This window comes from Plectropomus leopardus, chromosome 2 (assembly GCF_026936395.1).
Source record: "Plectropomus leopardus strain MGB_pleo_1.0 chromosome 2, ASM2693639v1, whole genome shotgun sequence".
NCBI lineage: Eukaryota > Metazoa > Chordata > Actinopteri > Perciformes > Serranidae > Plectropomus > Plectropomus leopardus.
This window is the reverse complement of record NC_142177.1, coordinates 34,774,693-34,793,215: the sequence shown is the minus strand read 5'-3', so window position 1 is coordinate 34,793,215 and position 18,523 is coordinate 34,774,693. Positions and strand designations below refer to the sequence as shown.

Below are 18,523 nucleotides of genomic sequence, written 5' to 3'. Positions count from 1 at the left end.
AGGACATTTCTGAGCTTTTTGGACATTTCTAGAATTTTAGGACAATTGTCAGATTTTACATGATAGTATGTTTCCAGAATTTTAGGATGTTTCTAGGATTTAAGGCCATTTCTGGGATTTTAGGACATTTCTCAGATTTTATTACCTTTGTAGGATTTTAGGAAATTTCGATGATTTTAGGAAGTTTCTAGGATTTCAGGACATTTCTAGGATTTTCAAACCCTCTTAGGCTTTATGACATTTAAAGGATGTTTATTTGGGGGCATTTCTAGAATTTTAGGATGTTTCCAGGATTTTAGAACATTTTTAGGATTTTAAGATGTTTCCAGGATTTTAGGACATTACAAGATTTTAGGATGTTTTTTTAGGACATTTCTAGGATTTAAGGATGTTTGTGGCTTAGCTGGGACCTTTGTAAGGGGGTGCTGGAGATAAACAAGCTCCATTTTGATGCTGTTTTATGCATCCTGTGACCTTTTATATACTAAAAGTCTAAACAAGTCAAAGAATGAGCCACTTTGTTTTTTTGTGAATTAGAAATCAGTTGTTGGGCCATCGGGTACCCTATAGGGGGCCAGATTTTACCTGCAGGGCCTTTCATTGAGTATCACTAGTCTACATCAAAATGGGCCATACAGACAAATAAACCAGTGGTGACTGAGGCAATTACGTTTAAGGCACAGTTTAATGTGTTTCTGTGTTTTACCGGCTTTGTGAGATATTTTTTTGTCCTATCTTTAATACAGGACTACCCCGAGGCATTTACAGCAAGTTTAAGAATTTACAGTGCCTTAGCATTACAATACGGCCACAGGGATCCCAGCGCACTTTCAAGAAATTAGGTGGCAAAATAGAATAAATTCTACACCCTGAGGGGCTTTTATTGTGATAGTAACAAACAGGTAGCAAAAGGTAGAAGGTAATCTCATACAGTATAAATGCTCTGGAAAGAATCGCGTTCAAATTGGTTGATGTGTCTATGGTTTAATGCTCACACAAGATGAAAAGCCCGGCAAGAGGCTGTCAGGGACAGTTAAAGCATTTCTAAAACATTATTTAAGGCTCTGCATGGACAGGAAGCCAATACTGTAGATGGGAATTCCACCTGCTGAACAAGCCCGAGTGAGAACAACATCTATTTTTTCCATCTTTCATTACTAAAGTTAAATATGGTCCTAGGTTTCTGTGAGGGCGAGATTAAGAAGATGAAGGATGGCTTCATTATGAGCATTTTTGGTGGAAATGAGGAAAGTGTGTGCACTTGTTTATAAAGTAAAAACAGCTGCAAAATGCACATTTAGCAGAACAGTGAATTACCTGTTCAGCTTTGCACTTTTTAGGGCTACAAATCAAATACCATTTATACTCTACTAAGTGGCAAAGATTATAATGTCTGTCTCTGCTCCATCACACGTCCGGACTGAAATATCTCAAATGTGATGCATTGGTGATCCCCTGATTTTTCATCCAGCACCACCAGCTGGGAAAAGCATCAACTCATCCAGTGAAATATCTCAACATTTTCTGGATAAAGTGGCAGAAAATTTGGTGCAGACATTCATGGTTTCCAGACGATTTACTGATTGTGATGGAGACTCAGTTGTGGAGATAGGCAACATTTCATCAACATTTCATCCACCACATATCCAGCCACAAGCTTCATTAGTTAAATTTGACTCAAGCGCACTGAAAAAAAAATTGTAAACTTGTTCTTGTTTTTTAATTTTTTTTCTGCTTCCACTTGGCATTTTCACTTAAATGCATGTACTGTATTGATAAATCTATATTTTACATTCTTTGACACAGGTCTGTCTTAAAAATGAGACCCCACGTCTCACTGAGATAACCTGTATAAATAAAGGTTAAATAAAAAATAAGGTTATTAGTTCTTTGTTGCCTGTGGCCTGCAGATGTCCACGATTACAATCCAGTTTTGGATGTATAGCCGTTGTTGGGCTACAGTGATCCTCTGCAGCCGTGGAGGTCACATCTTTGGTTTGGGGGTCAATGAGCTGTTGTTGTGTTGTGTTTCAGGAGGTCGGAGGTCGTGTCTTTTGCAGTGGAAAAAGTCTTACTACGCACAGTAAGTGAGTTTTTGTCATCTTTTCTCCAATTTTCCAAGCTAGCTTGATGTGAGTAGTTGTTGAATTTCAAATCAGTCGTGTGATGTTATTTGTCTTTGGGTATTTCTGATATATTATCACCAAAAACGTATTAAAACTTAAACTGTTATATTAAAATAGTTGCAAAGAACTTGCTGTATATGATGTTGAAAGGTTCAGTTGTGATTAAACATTTGCTAAAGGCATTTAAACAAAGCTTTGTGTTGGAGTTTATTATGTTCTAAATTCTTAATTTTGACAGAAATATTTTTATTGTTTCTGTAAATACATATCGGTTCCAAATATATCGGTTATCGGTCTCATTAAGTACTAATAATCGGAATCTGTATGGGCCCTGAAAAACAATATCGGTGGACCCCTATTAAACATAAACATTGTTATCATGAGCAAGCATGCTGGCTATTTAATATTTACAGGAGTATTGAGCTCAAGACTCAGCAGTGAGCCTCTCAAATCACTTTTAATAATGCCTTTTTATAGCCAAACATAATGTTGTGTGTGTGTGTGTGTGTGTTTTATATACTGTCTACAGCATTTTGTTATTAAAGGGAGGAGAGGGGGAGAAGGGAAAAGTTCCTCTTCCTGTCAGACAGCTGGGGGGGCGGGTCTGCGTCTGTTTGATTGACAGCAGCTGGCAGGCTGCCAGTGTCGCGGTGAACATCACACGAAGTAAACAAACTTGAGCTGTAGTGTTGATGTCGCGGGCAGACAGCGTGTTGTTAGTGATATTGGACCACAGCAGCGTCTCACCGGACCGAAGTGACATCTGCAGGTGAGTTTACAGCTCCAGCTGAGCAGCTAATTGTCTCTCCGACGTTAGCCCGCGAACTGGCGTTAGCATGGAGGATTTGTTTGTTTACTGCAACAACATGCAGGACAAGACGTGTGTTAGTTAGTCAGATAGAAAATGAGAGTTTAGTAGAAAAGCAGATTCAGAAGGTTGAGAGTGTGTAGCCTGTGTTCTGTGTGTAACAGGCCCCATTTGGTTTCTGAATTAGTATTTATTTAAAGGACTCAAACTCAGGGGATTTACAGAGCACATAAGTAGGCCTTTAATAAAATGCAATTTAATATCAGTAGGAATTGAGGGTCTCTTTCACACATGGGTTACTTTGACAAGTACTCAAAGGGGATTTAGTGGCTACTTGCGGTGAAGTTTGCAGATTTCAACCAGCTGAAACTTCTTTTATTCAGAGTTTCTTCATTGGTCATTGCTCAGGTGGTTTTAACCGGGAGCCAACTCACCTGCAGAGGTTCTTCCCCTCCAAAATAAAATCATCAGGGGATTAAAACCAGTTAAAACACTGAATAAAACAGTTTCATGTAAGAAATCAGTGTTTCTCCAGCATTGTGTGGCACTGCCCACATGCCCAGCACCTGCTAATGTGTGTGCACTTTTTTTTTTTTTTTTTTGCAAAGCTGTTATTTTTCCTAGCTTTTTTAAAATTGCAGTTTATCTAGAGAGTGACAGGAAAGGAAATGGATAGGCTTTAACATGCAGCGAAGGCCCTCAGTTTGGAATTGAACCCGGACCACTGCAAAAAGGACTCAGCCTACAAGTGGCGGACGCTCTTCTCCCTCGGCTAGAGGACACACTCACCTCATTTCTGATCAAGACATTCAGGAGATTTTTTTTTTTAGCCTAATCAACAGCAGAGGTCTCTTCCTCTCCAAATCAAACAGACCAGGTATTACAAATCAGTGTTTCTGTTATATACGTTTTGGCATGTCGGAGATGGGCTGCTAGTCCAGCACCTGCCAATGTATGCACACCTTTTTTTGCTGATAACTTGAGGGCCATACACTCAGTAGCTCACCATGTAAAGCGTGTATCCTTGCTGCTGCAGGTTTGATTTCAGCCTGCAGCTCTTGACTGCATGTTATCTCCCCCCTCTGTCTCTCTGCTTTAATGCTTAATCTGTCCTATTGAATAAAGGCAACCCCCCCCCCCCAAAAGATCCCAGCAAGTTAGTGTCAGGAGCTGAATTATCCATAGAAGTCTCATCAGACAGACCACCAGCCTCGCCAATATGGGCTCTGCTTTTTCCCTGATAAGTTAAGATCCAGATGTTCAGGAAGTTTTTACTGGGAGACAAATTATCTGTTTTAAACTGGTAACAACACAGAATAAAGCAGTTTCACATCAAAATAACAATGTTTACCAATGCTGTTATTGTAAAGGGGCTTCAATCTACGGTGGCCGATGTTAAACATGCACAGGGTGCAACTTGGCGATCGCCTTAGAGGACCCACTTCCTATGGAGGTAATGTAACTAAAACACAGTGGGCCTCATGCAAGAAATAGAATCCGAACATGTTTTTTCTTATTTTTGCTCGTATCCAGGATTTGTTCTTATTTTGTTTAGTGCCCACTGATTCTTGGGATTCACCAATGTTTTCTTATTTTTGCTTTTCTCTTTGAGTAAGAGAAGATTTTACGAGTGATCCAGAGCACTCATACCAGGATATGTGAAAAATAATTTGCTTTAACTAGTCCACTAATTGTTGTCCATCACAAGAAGAAAATAAGCTTTGTATTTTAGGAACATGTTTAAAAAAAGCAGGAATATCATGTAATTTAATTTAGTTGAGGTTTTAGAGTTATTATAATGACTTTTATATTTCTACTTCTACTCCACTACACTTCAGAGGGAAATGTTGTACCTTTTACTACATGATCATTAGAAAAATACTTTATAAATTAGGATTTTTGCACACAAACCAAATATATGAAAATAAAGTGCAGCTGAAACAATTTGTCAATTCATTAGAGAGTTATTTTCGTAATCTTGTGAGTCATTTTTTAATGCAAAAAACATGTCATGGTTCCAGCTTCTCATATATACTTTATGCATGGGGACATGCTAATTTTCCTTTTATTATTTTAATTATTTTGATTCATGAAATCGATTTAAACCTATTTAAACAGTAGGCCCACATCAGTTTCACCTCTGCAGAACTTCTTAAATTTTTTTGGTGTCATCTCTCCAGTCTTGTTCATGTGTCAGAGTCTTTGCATGCAGCTCAACACCTACCCTTACATGGTGTTTAGGGGGTGTTACCTGCGCTGACAGGTGACTAATGTTCAAAGGGGATTCATCCAGTAAACCTGGAAAAAAGCAGATTTGGGTGGTGAAGAGCATTATATCTGGAGTTGACTTCTCTGATATTTTCTCTGACCAGAAAATTAAGAGAAAATCTGAGAGAAATTTAAGAGAATGTTGCTGCATAAAAGCCTTTTGATTCTTATTTTCAGATAAACACAGTTAAGAAAACGTACTATTATTCCATCTCTGCAAATATATCTACTCAATCCTACATACTGGACCTTTAAGCAGCAGATATGTTTCAGTTTTTACCGGCTGCTTTTTATTTCTTGTTTCCTTGCAACCAACATCGATATTTACTCACTCTCTCTAAATAAGTTATTTAAACATATCTACCATTTAACCTGACTGGTACCAGCAGGTCAGTTTAATTCAGCTCTGAGTCCTCGCAGCGTGTCCCACAAATTATTAACTCGTGGATAAGGTTACCTCAAGTCCAAGGAAAAGCAGAAAGCCTATTACCCTGCAGGCGGTGCTGACGAGGACCTCTGATTTACTGGAGGCAATATTTTGTGTTAGATATCTTATCACATGCTCATTGTGGTACAACGGCAGGCTGTAGACCTTTAACATTAATAGCCTCAGAAGTGTGAATTCACCATGAATGTAAGCTCTTTATTTTCTGTGCTTTTGTGCTGTAATTAAAATAAAGAATCTGTACTCTTTTAAAGAAAGCAAAGCAAGAAATGTCACAGCACTCTGTGTCACAAAATGAAGCTATTCTTGATCATAGTCGCCTGTGTCAACCAGTGCCGTGTCAAAGCGCATACTGTACGAGGCTAATGTGCACATTACACATCATTTTAATGTTCATCATTACGGTAATATGCTTGACCTTTAATTATTCCATGCAGAAGAGTGTCAAACATTTTATCTGCTGTTCGTCGCAGTGGAAAGAGAGCGAACTAAAGGATGCTTTAAATGGGTTTAAATTGTGCGCACTGTTATTGAAAGAAAAAACATCACTTAACTGTAAAATAATGTGTTGAGATCAATGCTGTCTGTCACTCATGCAGCAGGGGGGAGGCTGAGAGGGCTCGAGCACCTGACCCTTTGACCCCTGATGTCGACAGTGACCTTTTGTCCTTTTTTGTGTGTGTGAAAGCCCGCCTGAGGCCCTCATCATTGATGTTAATTTAGCAATAAATAAAATGACCTGGCTGCCATCAGTGACTTTACATCACATGATCATCTTTCACTTTCCGCAGGTGAAAGATCATCCATGACGCACCTTCGGTTTTGACACAGGACGCCGCAGACCAACACTCAGAGGCGACGTTTAAATGGTGAGTTTCATTTATGTGATTGATTTTCACATTTTATTTGCATTTTTGTACACAATGTCACCTTCAAATCGTGCATCAGATATGCAACGTAAGTGGTCCTGATTGCTGATTCTTAGAGCTGTTATCACCATTCGAGTCAGCTTTGGCATATTTGATATACCGAGTAAATATACTGCACATTATGTCAAATCCAATTATAAAAAAAAAGTTTTTCCACTGTTTTTTTAAGCATACAAGGAGCTCCAAAGTTAAAATAATCAGCATTCCAAAAAAAAAATTACTTAATGGGTTAGCGGAGAGTTTTCTTTTCACCTCAAATGACACTGTAATGTGTTCATAATTTCTTCCTATTAGAAAATTTCACTAAATAAAATCCTCTATATATTATATGACATTTAAAAAGGCTTTAGGTTCAGCATGACCCTTTTTATGTCTGCGTAAAATGTCATGTGATTTTAATGTACAGCTTTTGAGAAATTCAAAGGGAAGGTCAGCTCAAATGGCATGATAACATTTATATTTTACTCATTCATTTGTCATAATTCCCTCCCAATGTTATTAGATGTGGGACAATGATATTGATAGATAGATAGATAGATAGATAGATACTTTATTTTTCCCTGTGAGGAAATTGGTTTGCAGAATATCAAAAAGACATTTTAGCACACAATGAAAAAGTCATCATAAACATACACATACAATCATGAAAGTCACACAAACAAACAAACAAACAAAAAAAAACACCATTAGACTTGTGAGGACGTAACAGTATGATGCTAGTTGTTGTAAAATTTAATGTTATGTTCTGTTTGATTATGGCTCTCTATAATTCAAAGGTTATGCTGTAAATCAGTGGTTTTCAGCCTTTTCCCTTGAGGGGACCCTTTCTCTATCGAGCAAACTGAAGACCCCTGACTCAGTGACATATGTTGTGGATACTTCATATTATATTAAATACATAATAAACTCTACAACCCAAACAGTGAGCACGGTAACTGCAGGAAGTTTGTGTAAAACGAGTGAGTTGGATACATTTTGACCAAATTATTTCCTTTACAATATTGCATCAAGGATGACTTTTCAAGATATTTTTATCAACTTTTAGTAAGATTCTCCATGTTATGCATTTTTTATTTTTGTAACAACCATGCATATAGGCTTCTTTTAAAAACAAATTTAAATTTAAGAAAAAAATTCTTCTACCTGTTTGGGCATTGCATTCTTGGCTCTCATGTTGTTTTAACTGCTTGCATTTCTATATTTCTTATAATAATTAAATAGTGTTAAGATATATCACACATGCATACCCATACACACACACACACACACACACACACACACACACACACCAGTTCAAACATTCATACGCAGTATTGATGTATACATTATATTGCACAGAGTGTATTGCAGAGGAATTAAAGTGCCTCTCAGTGAAGGACTGTGTGTTTTAGAGTTCAGTGTGGTGATGGCTGCTTAGCAGACATTAAAGGCTCCATATTTTAAGTTTACATCTTGAATAATAATCCAAACTTTAGGAATCCTAACTTTAAAAAATTCATGTGGTCGTCTTGGCAGAAATGAATGACACAGGCTTACTATACATCATTTTTTTTTTTAAGTTTTCTGACACCCAGTAAAGCCCACAGACCCACAGTGGCAGTTGGGAACCAGTTTTGTAAATGATGTTGATGTATGGTGTTTCAAAATATTGTTGCCTGTGCCTCTTTTTAACTTTGAGCCTCTAACCATCTGGAGCTCTCTGTACGATCCTGCTGTTACGGTTTGCATTTTCATTCATAAACCATCTCAATCTTTCTATGCTTTAAAACACTTGTTTTTCTTACACATCTAAGATAGACCAGATAACACAATAACTGCTTTATTGAGTGCTGCTGTACGTCTCTGTCTCTTTATAATTGGCTTTACCTCAGCATATATGTCAAGGACAAACTATTGTTGATGTTTTCAAGAGAAGCTGCAGCCTTTTCAGGTGAAACCTTTTGCAATAACCCTCACCTGACAATAATCTTTCAAAGTAAATATTGATGAAGTTGCCAGTGGACAAATTGGAAACACGACACCAAGGATATTACCTCGCAGTGATCTGACATTGATCACACACATTCACCCAACAGACGGAAAACAAATATAACTGGAAGTTTGACATAATAATGCACTGAAGAAAATCAATAATACAAATCAGAAAAAACCCACAAAAGAAGGCTCTCCTGGCCCAATATGGCCACCTGGTTCTTTCAGTAATTTATTCCCAGTACTCCTATACCACATCCACACATGCTCCTCCCCACCATCTATGGAGCTGTCCCTGGATCTGAATTCCTGCACTATACACTGTATTACCATGATATGCATTATTGCAGAAACATTATTGCATGGCTGCACTTATCTTGCGCTGTCTGTCAGTATAGGTTTTTGCACACTATCACACTTTGCAGCCCCAGGAATTATGACCATGTTCCACAATCTTCCTAATCTGTTCCTCATTTTGCTCCATATAAACCCCGTCACGGTAAACTGTCAGACTACGCACTAACCATACCTCGCTCCACAACCGTGATCACTATATACTGGAAGCTGTCTCCGCATGGACCGTGAAGTGACTGAATGTTCATGGGAAGATAAATTTATATATATAGTTCTGCCGTGCCTAAATTGTTCCTTTTCCATGTAATGTGTTGGCATGTCACTTTATTTATGGTACATTCCCCACATTGCACATGTAAACAAGGTGACAGCAGAAGCTGCTTCCCTTTGACTCACAGTACCCCAAAAGGGCAAATATACGTAATAATAAAATACACTGGAATCCTCACTGCAGCTTCTGTAACCTTGTTTGTAGATGATATATCACTTTGTTCTTTGCATTTGTGAAGCTCCTGAGGTGAAATCGGCTGAGGTTGCAAGATTTATCTGTTATTTTTTTAAATTTCCCTTCGTCTCAAGGTTCAGCCTTCGTACCAGCTAATAATTCCTGACTGACCTTGCCTTGCACTACGTTTGTTGATCTTATAATTTCGATTTCTAAGCGATCGCCATTCAACTCAACATAAACAGCATTTCTGCCTGTTTGATGTCAGGCAATAAAGATATCTGCATACGCGGAGAATCGATTTCCATGCCCCGTCACATGACCACATTGAATTATCAAATCATGTTCTCGTGCCCGCGTCCTTGATGTCATTATCACTTACAAGAATATCTGTTCGGTAATTAAAAACATGGTAGGGCATGATATTTTGCACATATTAGGGTCACAGCTGTGATGATTCTCTGTGTAGGCTATAATCCTAGCAAGTAAGGAAGAAGTAAATATGTCTAGTGAGTGCATATTTTACAAGTCTAGAAAAAACAACTCATTTGTTGTAGCCAAAGCTCCACTCTGATGAAGTACCATTTGTCAGTCCCCTTTGGTATATACCAAAACAAACAAACAAACCAGAGACAGGGACACTGCTGTGAGGTTTGGGGATAGTAAATGCAGGACAGAAAAGACACTGGGATAAGAGCTCCTGACAAACAGTCCCAGTTCAGACCCATGGGAGAGAATGGAAGGAAGAGTGAAGCTGGGAACGCGAGGCAGATAGGAATAAGAAACTTTATGAATAATGGACATAGCCACCGTGACATGGACTGCCATTTTAAGACCTCGAGTTTCGCATTTTGGCTGTCACCATGTTGTTTGCTTGGAGTCAGAAATGGTTATATTAGGACGAGAGGTTGGAGCTGTGGTGTAGAGCTTTGTTTTTCTGCCTGAACCTGGTTGGACCTTTAATTTCTCACTATTCCCTCAGGCTTGAATCAGGTTGGGTTTGCCAAATTAATGTTTATTTATTTATTTATTTATGAAACTTTTGTGAATTGTCTAAATGGCATTTTGGTGAGAGTTTTAATGGACTGAATCCAGAGGGAAAGAGATAAAAAGAGGGTGGAGAGACAGGCAGAGTGGTGGGACATGTAGAGAACCGGGAGAGAGAGAGCTCTGGCGAGAGGGGGGCTGTGAGGCGAAATGGTTGGCAGTTTCTGCTGCTTCCTCCCCAGCAGTGGAAGAGATGTAAATAACATGCAGCGGAGAGCTGTGATCAACATCTTACGCGCTTCGTCGCCATCACCGTGCACACTCAATGCTTTGAGGGGCGCTGCCTGCTTTGCTGAACCTGTCATGCACGAGATGACAGGGAAGGACGAGAGGTGGTGCGAGGAAACGGGCCTTAGCTTGTAATACATGTTTTAATATTAGAAAATATTTATTTTAAAATATATAAAATATAATATACTCTAGGCCTATGTTTACTGCAGAAATTTTGTTTTTTTTATATGGGCTCGGGCCCAAAACTGCTGCTGTGGGTCAGGCTCAAGTTGGACTTTGACAGAAACTGTGCTGGTCCGTGACACTGTGCTGTGGAGGATCGAGGGGTGGATCTGACAAAAGACTGTAGCAACTGGTAGCGATGAGGGGGGTTGATGCTCCATCAGCTCGCAATTTGCTATCACAAAAAAAGGAAATTAAGCGGTTAAGTATTGTGATAGTTGTTCCCTGTATGTGCACAACAGCCATATTTGATTTGAGACAGCGCTACTTTGTCGAAATTAAGGTGCTACCTGAGAAAGTGCATAGCAACACTGACGTTTACTAACAAAAGTATCCAAATTGAGACTCGTTATTAGTATTGTGCAAAATGGTGCCTTCGTTATTAATGTCATCACTCAGCCCTGTCACCAGGAGAAAACGCTGGCATTGAAAGTTTCTGCAAACAGCAAATACATTTACATTTGCACATTTCATGCATATTATATCAGTGTTTCTGGTGGATGGTGTGTAGCCTTGGCAAGTGTTTGCCAAGCTGCAGAACACAGTTTGAGACCAACAAACAACCAAACCCAGTTGCTTTTTAGGAACTCATTGCTGTGTTTCTAGCAGATTTTTAGGCACCAAACTTGGGTATTTTTAAGGGACCCGTCGCTGTTGTTTTAGTCCTGTTTTTTTACAGGGTCATCTCTGCGTTCCCTGCCTAAATAAGACCACAAAAAGGGAGTTGTTTTCACTGAGACATTGCTGTGTTTCCAGTTGGGACAGTGTTTTTTTGTGTTTAAACCTAACCTAATCCGCTACATCACATGCAGATGTAAGGTATGAGTGGTTTGCAGAAATGTATAATGCCAACATTTCTTCTGGTGATTGAATTGCATCACTTTACAAATGCTTTTCAAACCCTCTGTGAATACTTTTGTAACAGCACATACTTTTTGTGTGTGCATTAATTTTCACTGAGTTGCCAGACTTTTAAAAATAGTTTCACCCTAAAGTTTAGCTTTAAAAGCTAAGCAGCTGACACTCAATATCCTAATGGCACATTAGACAGTAGGCAGATTTTCAACGCAGCTTTTTTGTCTGCACCTGTTCTGAAACTGTGCAAGCAATCAAAGCACATTCAAACATCCTTTTGATATATAAGATGGCTCGGAGGACTTGGGAGTTGGTTCCCACAGGCTGAGTGAAGCACCTTTGAGCACTAATGATGTAAACTGGTGGAAAAGAGTACAGTCTGCAGTGGCATTGAGACTTAATTGCTCTTTCAACGAGGCTGCGTGTAAAGCTGTTCTCCTGCTCCAGGACTTAATGAGAGAGCTACCAACATGCTGCAGTCGACTCACCTCTTTATGTGTCACGGCGATGATAATTAGAAATCACTTGTGTGCGCGCTGGTTTGGAGTAGGCACAAATCAAGCCAACAGATCAGCGTCTGTGCCCCGGATGTTTGTGGTTACACCGGTTCTGGCACTGAAGCATGAAGAGAGGGGAGCCTGTGGTGAAGTAGGCAAAACAGCAATTGCACTCGCCTCCACAACATATGTACACACCACTGACGTATGCTATGTTTTTATCTGAATCTCTCTTTTTCTTATAATATACACACCGATCAGCTGAAACATTAAAACCACTGGCAGGTGAAGTAAATAACACTGATCATATTGTTATGATGCAATTTTTTTGCTGGGACACATTTGGTCCTGGCATTCATGTGGATGCCACTTGACACACTCCACCCTACCACACACTGTTGAAGACCAAGTGCACACACACACACACATACACACACACATACACACTTGGCAGTGCCCCCTTAAGCAGGACAGTGCAACATGCCACACTGCAAAAACTGCTTCAGAATGACCCAAGAAACATGACAAAGAGCTTAAAGTAATACTTATGATGACTTCTTGTGATAACCGTCTTCCTCCTTTTTTATTTTGTTTTAAGACTTTTTGGGGGGTGGGGGGGGGGGTTGCCTTTAATTGATTGAACAGCTTAAGTGTAAAAGGGGGAGAGAGAGGGGACAACATGCAGCAAAGGGCTGAGGTTGCTGCGGTGAGGATGAAGCCTCTGTACATGGGGCGTCCGCTCCACCATCTGAGCTACTAGGCGTCCCAAACTTCCTTTCATCTATCCACCCCGTAGAGATCCCTCCACTCCCCACAGTGAAACTCCGCCGGATGACATACGTTACATTATCTGACCTCAGGCTTTTGCAAAGCAAGAGAAGCAAAGCAAGAGACAGACCCGCCCCTCTCTCTCAAACTCAGACCAAAATTCGATCAGACGGTAAAACCATGCAGTACTGATCAAATATAAATCTAGATTATGTTTTTGCACTGCCTGTTTTTTGTTTATCTAAAACGTTTTTAGAAACATAGTAATGCCTTGTTTTGCTGTAATGGTGGGAGCTTGTGAACTGGATGTTGGCACCATACTGCTTCCTGCATTGGAAAAACAGAAAAACCTTGATCAAACGGTAAAACTATGCTGCGCTGATCAAATACAGACCAAGATTCTGTAACCGTATTGCCTTTTTATGGCCTCAAATGTTATCAGGAACATCTTTTAGCCTACTGCTTAACAGGAATTAGAGAACCGTTTGGCTACCATTGTGTTAAATGGAAGAGGTGGCATTACGTCACCCACCAGCGGGAGGTTTTGATATTTGTGGGCTTTCTACCTTTTGAGGAAAAGCCAATGCAGCAGTCCTTTTTCTCTGGTCATATAGCACCAGTTTCAAAAGTATTTGCATCTTTCTACTGCATAGCCGGTGTGAGGACTCTCTTTATATCGGTGAAATACCTCTGTAAAGATTCAGCTTTGCCTCAAAATTCCCCAGATCACAATCTGATCAAACGTGTGGAATCCGCACCAATCCCCGATGCCAGACACCACAGGACTCCCTCCAGAGGTCCTGTGTCCGTGCCTCAACAGGTCAGAGCCAAGTCCGATTAAAGGAGGCGCCAACATTGATGGGGTGTACCTCTGGGGTACCAGCATCTCCCACAGATGCTCAATCAGATTTGGATCTGGAGAACTTGGAAGCCAGATCAATGCCTTGAGCTCTTTGTGGCGTTCCTCGGGTCGTTCCTGAGCAGTTGTTGCGGTTTGGCATGGTGCATTATTCTGCTGAGGGGCCGCTGCCATCTGGGAGTGGCCTCGCCATGAGGGGGTACTTGGTCTTTAATGGTGTTCGGGTGGGTGAAGTGTGTCAAGTGGCATCCACATGAATGCCAGGACCAAAGACCAAAAAGAACTGCCAGTGGTGATTTAATTAATATGATGAGTTAGTTTGATCAGACTGTACGTCGCTCCAGTGCGTGTCAACTCACAGCTATGATCTCCGCCACCTCGAGTCCCTCGTGAGACAGTTTGTGTAAGGCGTTGGCTCTCAGGCTCCGTTTGGTGTCAGACGATTGTGTCCCTGCCTCACTGCACATCCCTGAAACATCTGTGACAGCTGGTTTACTTCCAGGGAAAGGCGGTATTACCAAAACCCGTCCGTGGCAGCTGCTCCCCTCCTGGGCTGCAGGTAGAGGGCTCTTGCATGAGGTGGAAATTTGCTCAGGTATTATTTTTGAGCGATGATACTGGTCAGATGGAATTTCCTCGCTCTTCAAACATTGATGCAATCTACGGTAATGCGAGATAACTACCGACTGTTAATGTATGATTAATTAACAGTTTGTAAAACCTGTAAAGTGGAGTGATACATGCATAGTTAAACGTCTCAGTGATGTTATGCTTTATATCAGCACTCATGCAATACCTCACGACCAATCAAATTGCTTGGTTGGAACTAGCAGAAAATATATGTATATTGGCAATATTTGTGAATAATATTGTAAAGCTGGCAGCCACACTCAGCCCACACTGAGCATGTGAAACAGGAATGATTTGGTGGTCTTTCAGCCTTGAAACTTTTTATTTTCTTATAATTGGTTACAACATTGGATCATTTCCACTTGCTAAGTTTTTCTCTTTGGGTGCAGTCGAAATGAATAAGATTACCAGACAATACAGCTGGTAAAAAAATAGCTTTAACGGTCCAGAAAGAGTCAGAATCTTAAGCTGTCTTTCATAGAAATGTACTAATTGCCTCTGAAATACTTCCAAGTTATCAGATATTCACGCTGTCAAACCGACTTTATTATTTAATGTGCACACTGGTGTCAAGTTAAAGTCAAGAGTGCGTAATTTTTATTTGAAGTAGTAACAGTGACACATGCACTCTTTTATTTTTCTCTTAAATACAACTAAATAAAACACTATGTCCTGTCAACTTTAATGAAGGTACAGATTTTCCTGTAACACCAGTACTGACACTCTGGAAAATCACATATACTTTTAAGTTTACTTCACAGTACGTCGATTTGACTACTGCTGAGGTTCGTTTTCTTCTTATAGCTTTTTGTGTGTGTGTGTGCATGCGTGCGTGCGTGCGTGCGTGCGTGCGTGCGTGACATCTGGGGACACACTTCAGTTATCTACAAAGTAAACAATTTGAAGACCTGTTTTTGGTTAATGTTTGTAGTATTATCATTTTAGGGAAAGTGCTTGATTCTAAAATACATGATATCTTTCTGTTTTAAATATCTATGCCTGTGGATTTATTTTAAAGAAAAACATATTTTTTTTAACTTCCAAATAATCCCGTGTGTAAGGGTAAGGAGAATGTAGACTTACAAAGCACCTCTGTCAACTTCTGCTATACACTGTAAAGCGCAGATATTACACTATTAATAGGATTAAGCAGCTGCAATCTACAGCAAGAAGCAGAACATTTCCAAGTCTGCAGTGTGGAAATGATGTTCGAAAGAGGTTTAATGGAGAATTGCTTTGAACAGCTTTTTAAATGTGATTGACTGACAGCGGATAGTGACTGCATTGTTATTGTTTAATGCTGCGTACTTTTGTCTCGGACCCGTCATCACCTGAGCGAGTGGTTTATGCTTGAAGCCAGCGGCTGAGATAATTGGGCATCACTTTCACTGGTGGTTGGTGGACCATGAGCCACCGATGCAATTTCCCCGTTTCATTGAGATCACATTATCAGTGAGTGAAAATTTCATTATGTTTTGATCTGATCACTCAGAGAGGGTCCAAATTAGAAACAAAGCATCCCCGATCATTTATCCTTCAGAACGTCAAGCCTTTTCAGCGGAGCTGTTAACATTGAAGTGTTTTCCTGTCTCAGCTCTCTGCAGATTGGTACGAACCTTTTCCATCTGACGTTGTACTGTCAAAATACAGTCACTTCACTGATGTGCTCTGTGGATTTACACTCGAGAATTTATCACCTGACTAGCTAGCTTTGCATTATTCATTGAGCAGGGAGAGTGAGACCACAATCTGAATGCAGACGACGTTGTATTCACACTCGGAGCCATACAGCATGACAGCATTGTCTTCACGACGCCCTTGTTAAAACTCTGCTTTGGAGGCAAAGACAGTGGAGAAAAATGTGAACTGTCACTTTAATGCCCTTTGCAAGAGTTTCTCCTTCGTTTACAGCGAGTAATGCGAGCCACATGAAACTATAACTTAACACCCTGCGGGTCAATGAAAACATGATCCATTGCAGTGAACAGTAATAGCTGCACTCTCACTTCCGACCCAGACTTCTGTTGAGTCAAAATATTCCCGACCAGATACTCCACCACATTTCCAAAGCGCCGTCTATAAGTGAGTCACAGCTGATGGGATAAAAAGATGAAGCTGAATGCCGTTAAAACAATTCAGGAAAGCTTTGATGTCAAAAGCAAACAAAAACTGGTGTACATCATAAACACCTTCAAAAAGGATCCTCAAAATGGAAAAGATTAAACAGTGCTTAGAATCAAAATAAGGTTTATTGCCAAGTAGGTTTTCACTGACAAGGAATTTGCCTTGGTGTTTGCTGTGAACAGTAAACACTAAGAGAAAGAAAATATAGACAGATCAAGAGAATCATAAATATGCTCAATGGGCGGCACACGTGGACTGTATAAATAATGGACATAACAGCGGGATTTCACCCATTGGTTTGTGGACTCCGGGTTTAAGGACTCTAGTTCGGCGTTTTGGCTGTTCCGATCTTCATTTGTTGCAGCTGTGGAGGAGCGATCTGACTCAGACTGTAGCGACATCTTGCAGACAGCCTGTCACTCATTTGGCCCTGCCTGTAAATATGTGCAAGTTTGAGCCTTAAAACATTGTAAAATTTTATATGTAAAAATGTACCTCCTGTACAGTTGTCGTGGATGTTGTAGTTAATACCTTTTTGGCATTTCATCACGAGGGTCTATGGCTAATGACTCTGTTTTGGAGCCAGACTGAAGTGGGAATTTAAAGAGCTGCAGGTTGCTGTTTGTGAAATCTGTGCTGTTTTGTTGTGGGATAAAACTGCTAATTTTAGAGTGGCCTTTTATTGCCACTATCCCGAGGTTCATGATACTGTTTAATGAGCATCTTAATATGCCACGCCTGGCAGGTGGATGAATTGTCTTGGAAAGAGAGACAGATTTTAACAAATTTACGACCAGACTTTGAGAGATAACAGTCTGTTGTGTTTGTGGATAATGTCTTAGATCTTTAATTTAAGCTTGTGGAAAATGAGAGTAAAAAACAAATGTTTGAGTTATATTTTGTTCAATGTAAATATAGAACTGAGAAATTACAGTAAAAATAAGAAAAAATATGTATGTATGTAAAACCATATATAAATACAACTATGGAACATCCCTTGATATTAATCAAGGGATGTGTAAAGCATCTCAGTACAGAGAATATGAGCACTGTATGGGATAATTAGATCTGATTAATTTTGAACCGGCAAAAACGAATTAAAAAAAAAAAGAAATTTGTAAATTAGAAAACAAAGCAGTGAAAGATTTTAAGTATTTCATGACTGAAAATAAGCAGTAATGAAGTAAAAATAAATGTGCCCCCCCCACACACACGCATAAACTTGCACTTAAATAATCTTTTATTAATATTAAACATGATCGCAACCACTTTCACCCCAATGTTCACCATAGACACCTCAATCAAATCAATCAAAAAACAAACAAAAAATTCAAAACAAACAATAAACAAAAGCATATCAATCAGAAAAAAAGAATTTAAAAAAAATCCCACCAAAAAAACAACAAACAAAACAAAACAACTGCAAACAACTTTCATATCTTGTCTTATTATGTAATTTTCCCTTTCCAATATTCCATCTCATCACGATGCATCACATCAAAAAAGGAACATGAAGATAAACACACAACATAAAAGTAGTACAGCTAACACAGCAGGCCGCAGGAAATATTTTATTTTCTATATATGAATATCAGTGTATGCTGGTCTAATCATCCAGAATAACTGAAAACACCTGCATGTGTGCAAAGAAACACATAAAAAAGCTCTCCAAAGCTGCAGTAATTTTCTCTAGTTAACGCTCCTTCCTCTCTTTGGAGCTGAAATGCTGTTTGTATCTGGTTGTTTATTCGTGAGGATAAGTGGGAGCACCCGCGCCCAATCAGTCACTATAAAAGCTGCCACCTCTGTTCATGCGCTGTGTTTGATCGCTTCAGTATTTTTCCCATCAACATTCACCCAACAAATTTCTAACACATCACCTTGCTTCAGGCTACAGGCAAAAGTGGCCCAAATCTGTGTTGTGACTCAGATCTTTTTTCCCCC

At 39.6% G+C, this 18,523-nt stretch overlaps 1 long non-coding RNA gene across 1 annotated transcript in view; it reads left to right on the top strand.

Moving 5' to 3' along the window:
• The first annotated feature begins 2,722 nt into the window (after window positions 1-2,722).
• The window catches only part of LOC148190259 (uncharacterized), a 166,372-nt gene continuing 150,571 nt past the window's right edge, over window positions 2,723-18,523 (top strand). The window contains exons 1-2 of the long non-coding RNA XR_015775354.1: window positions 2,723-2,895; window positions 6,439-6,516. This is a non-coding gene — a long non-coding RNA (uncharacterized LOC148190259). The remainder of the gene's footprint in view (window positions 2,896-6,438; window positions 6,517-18,523) is intronic.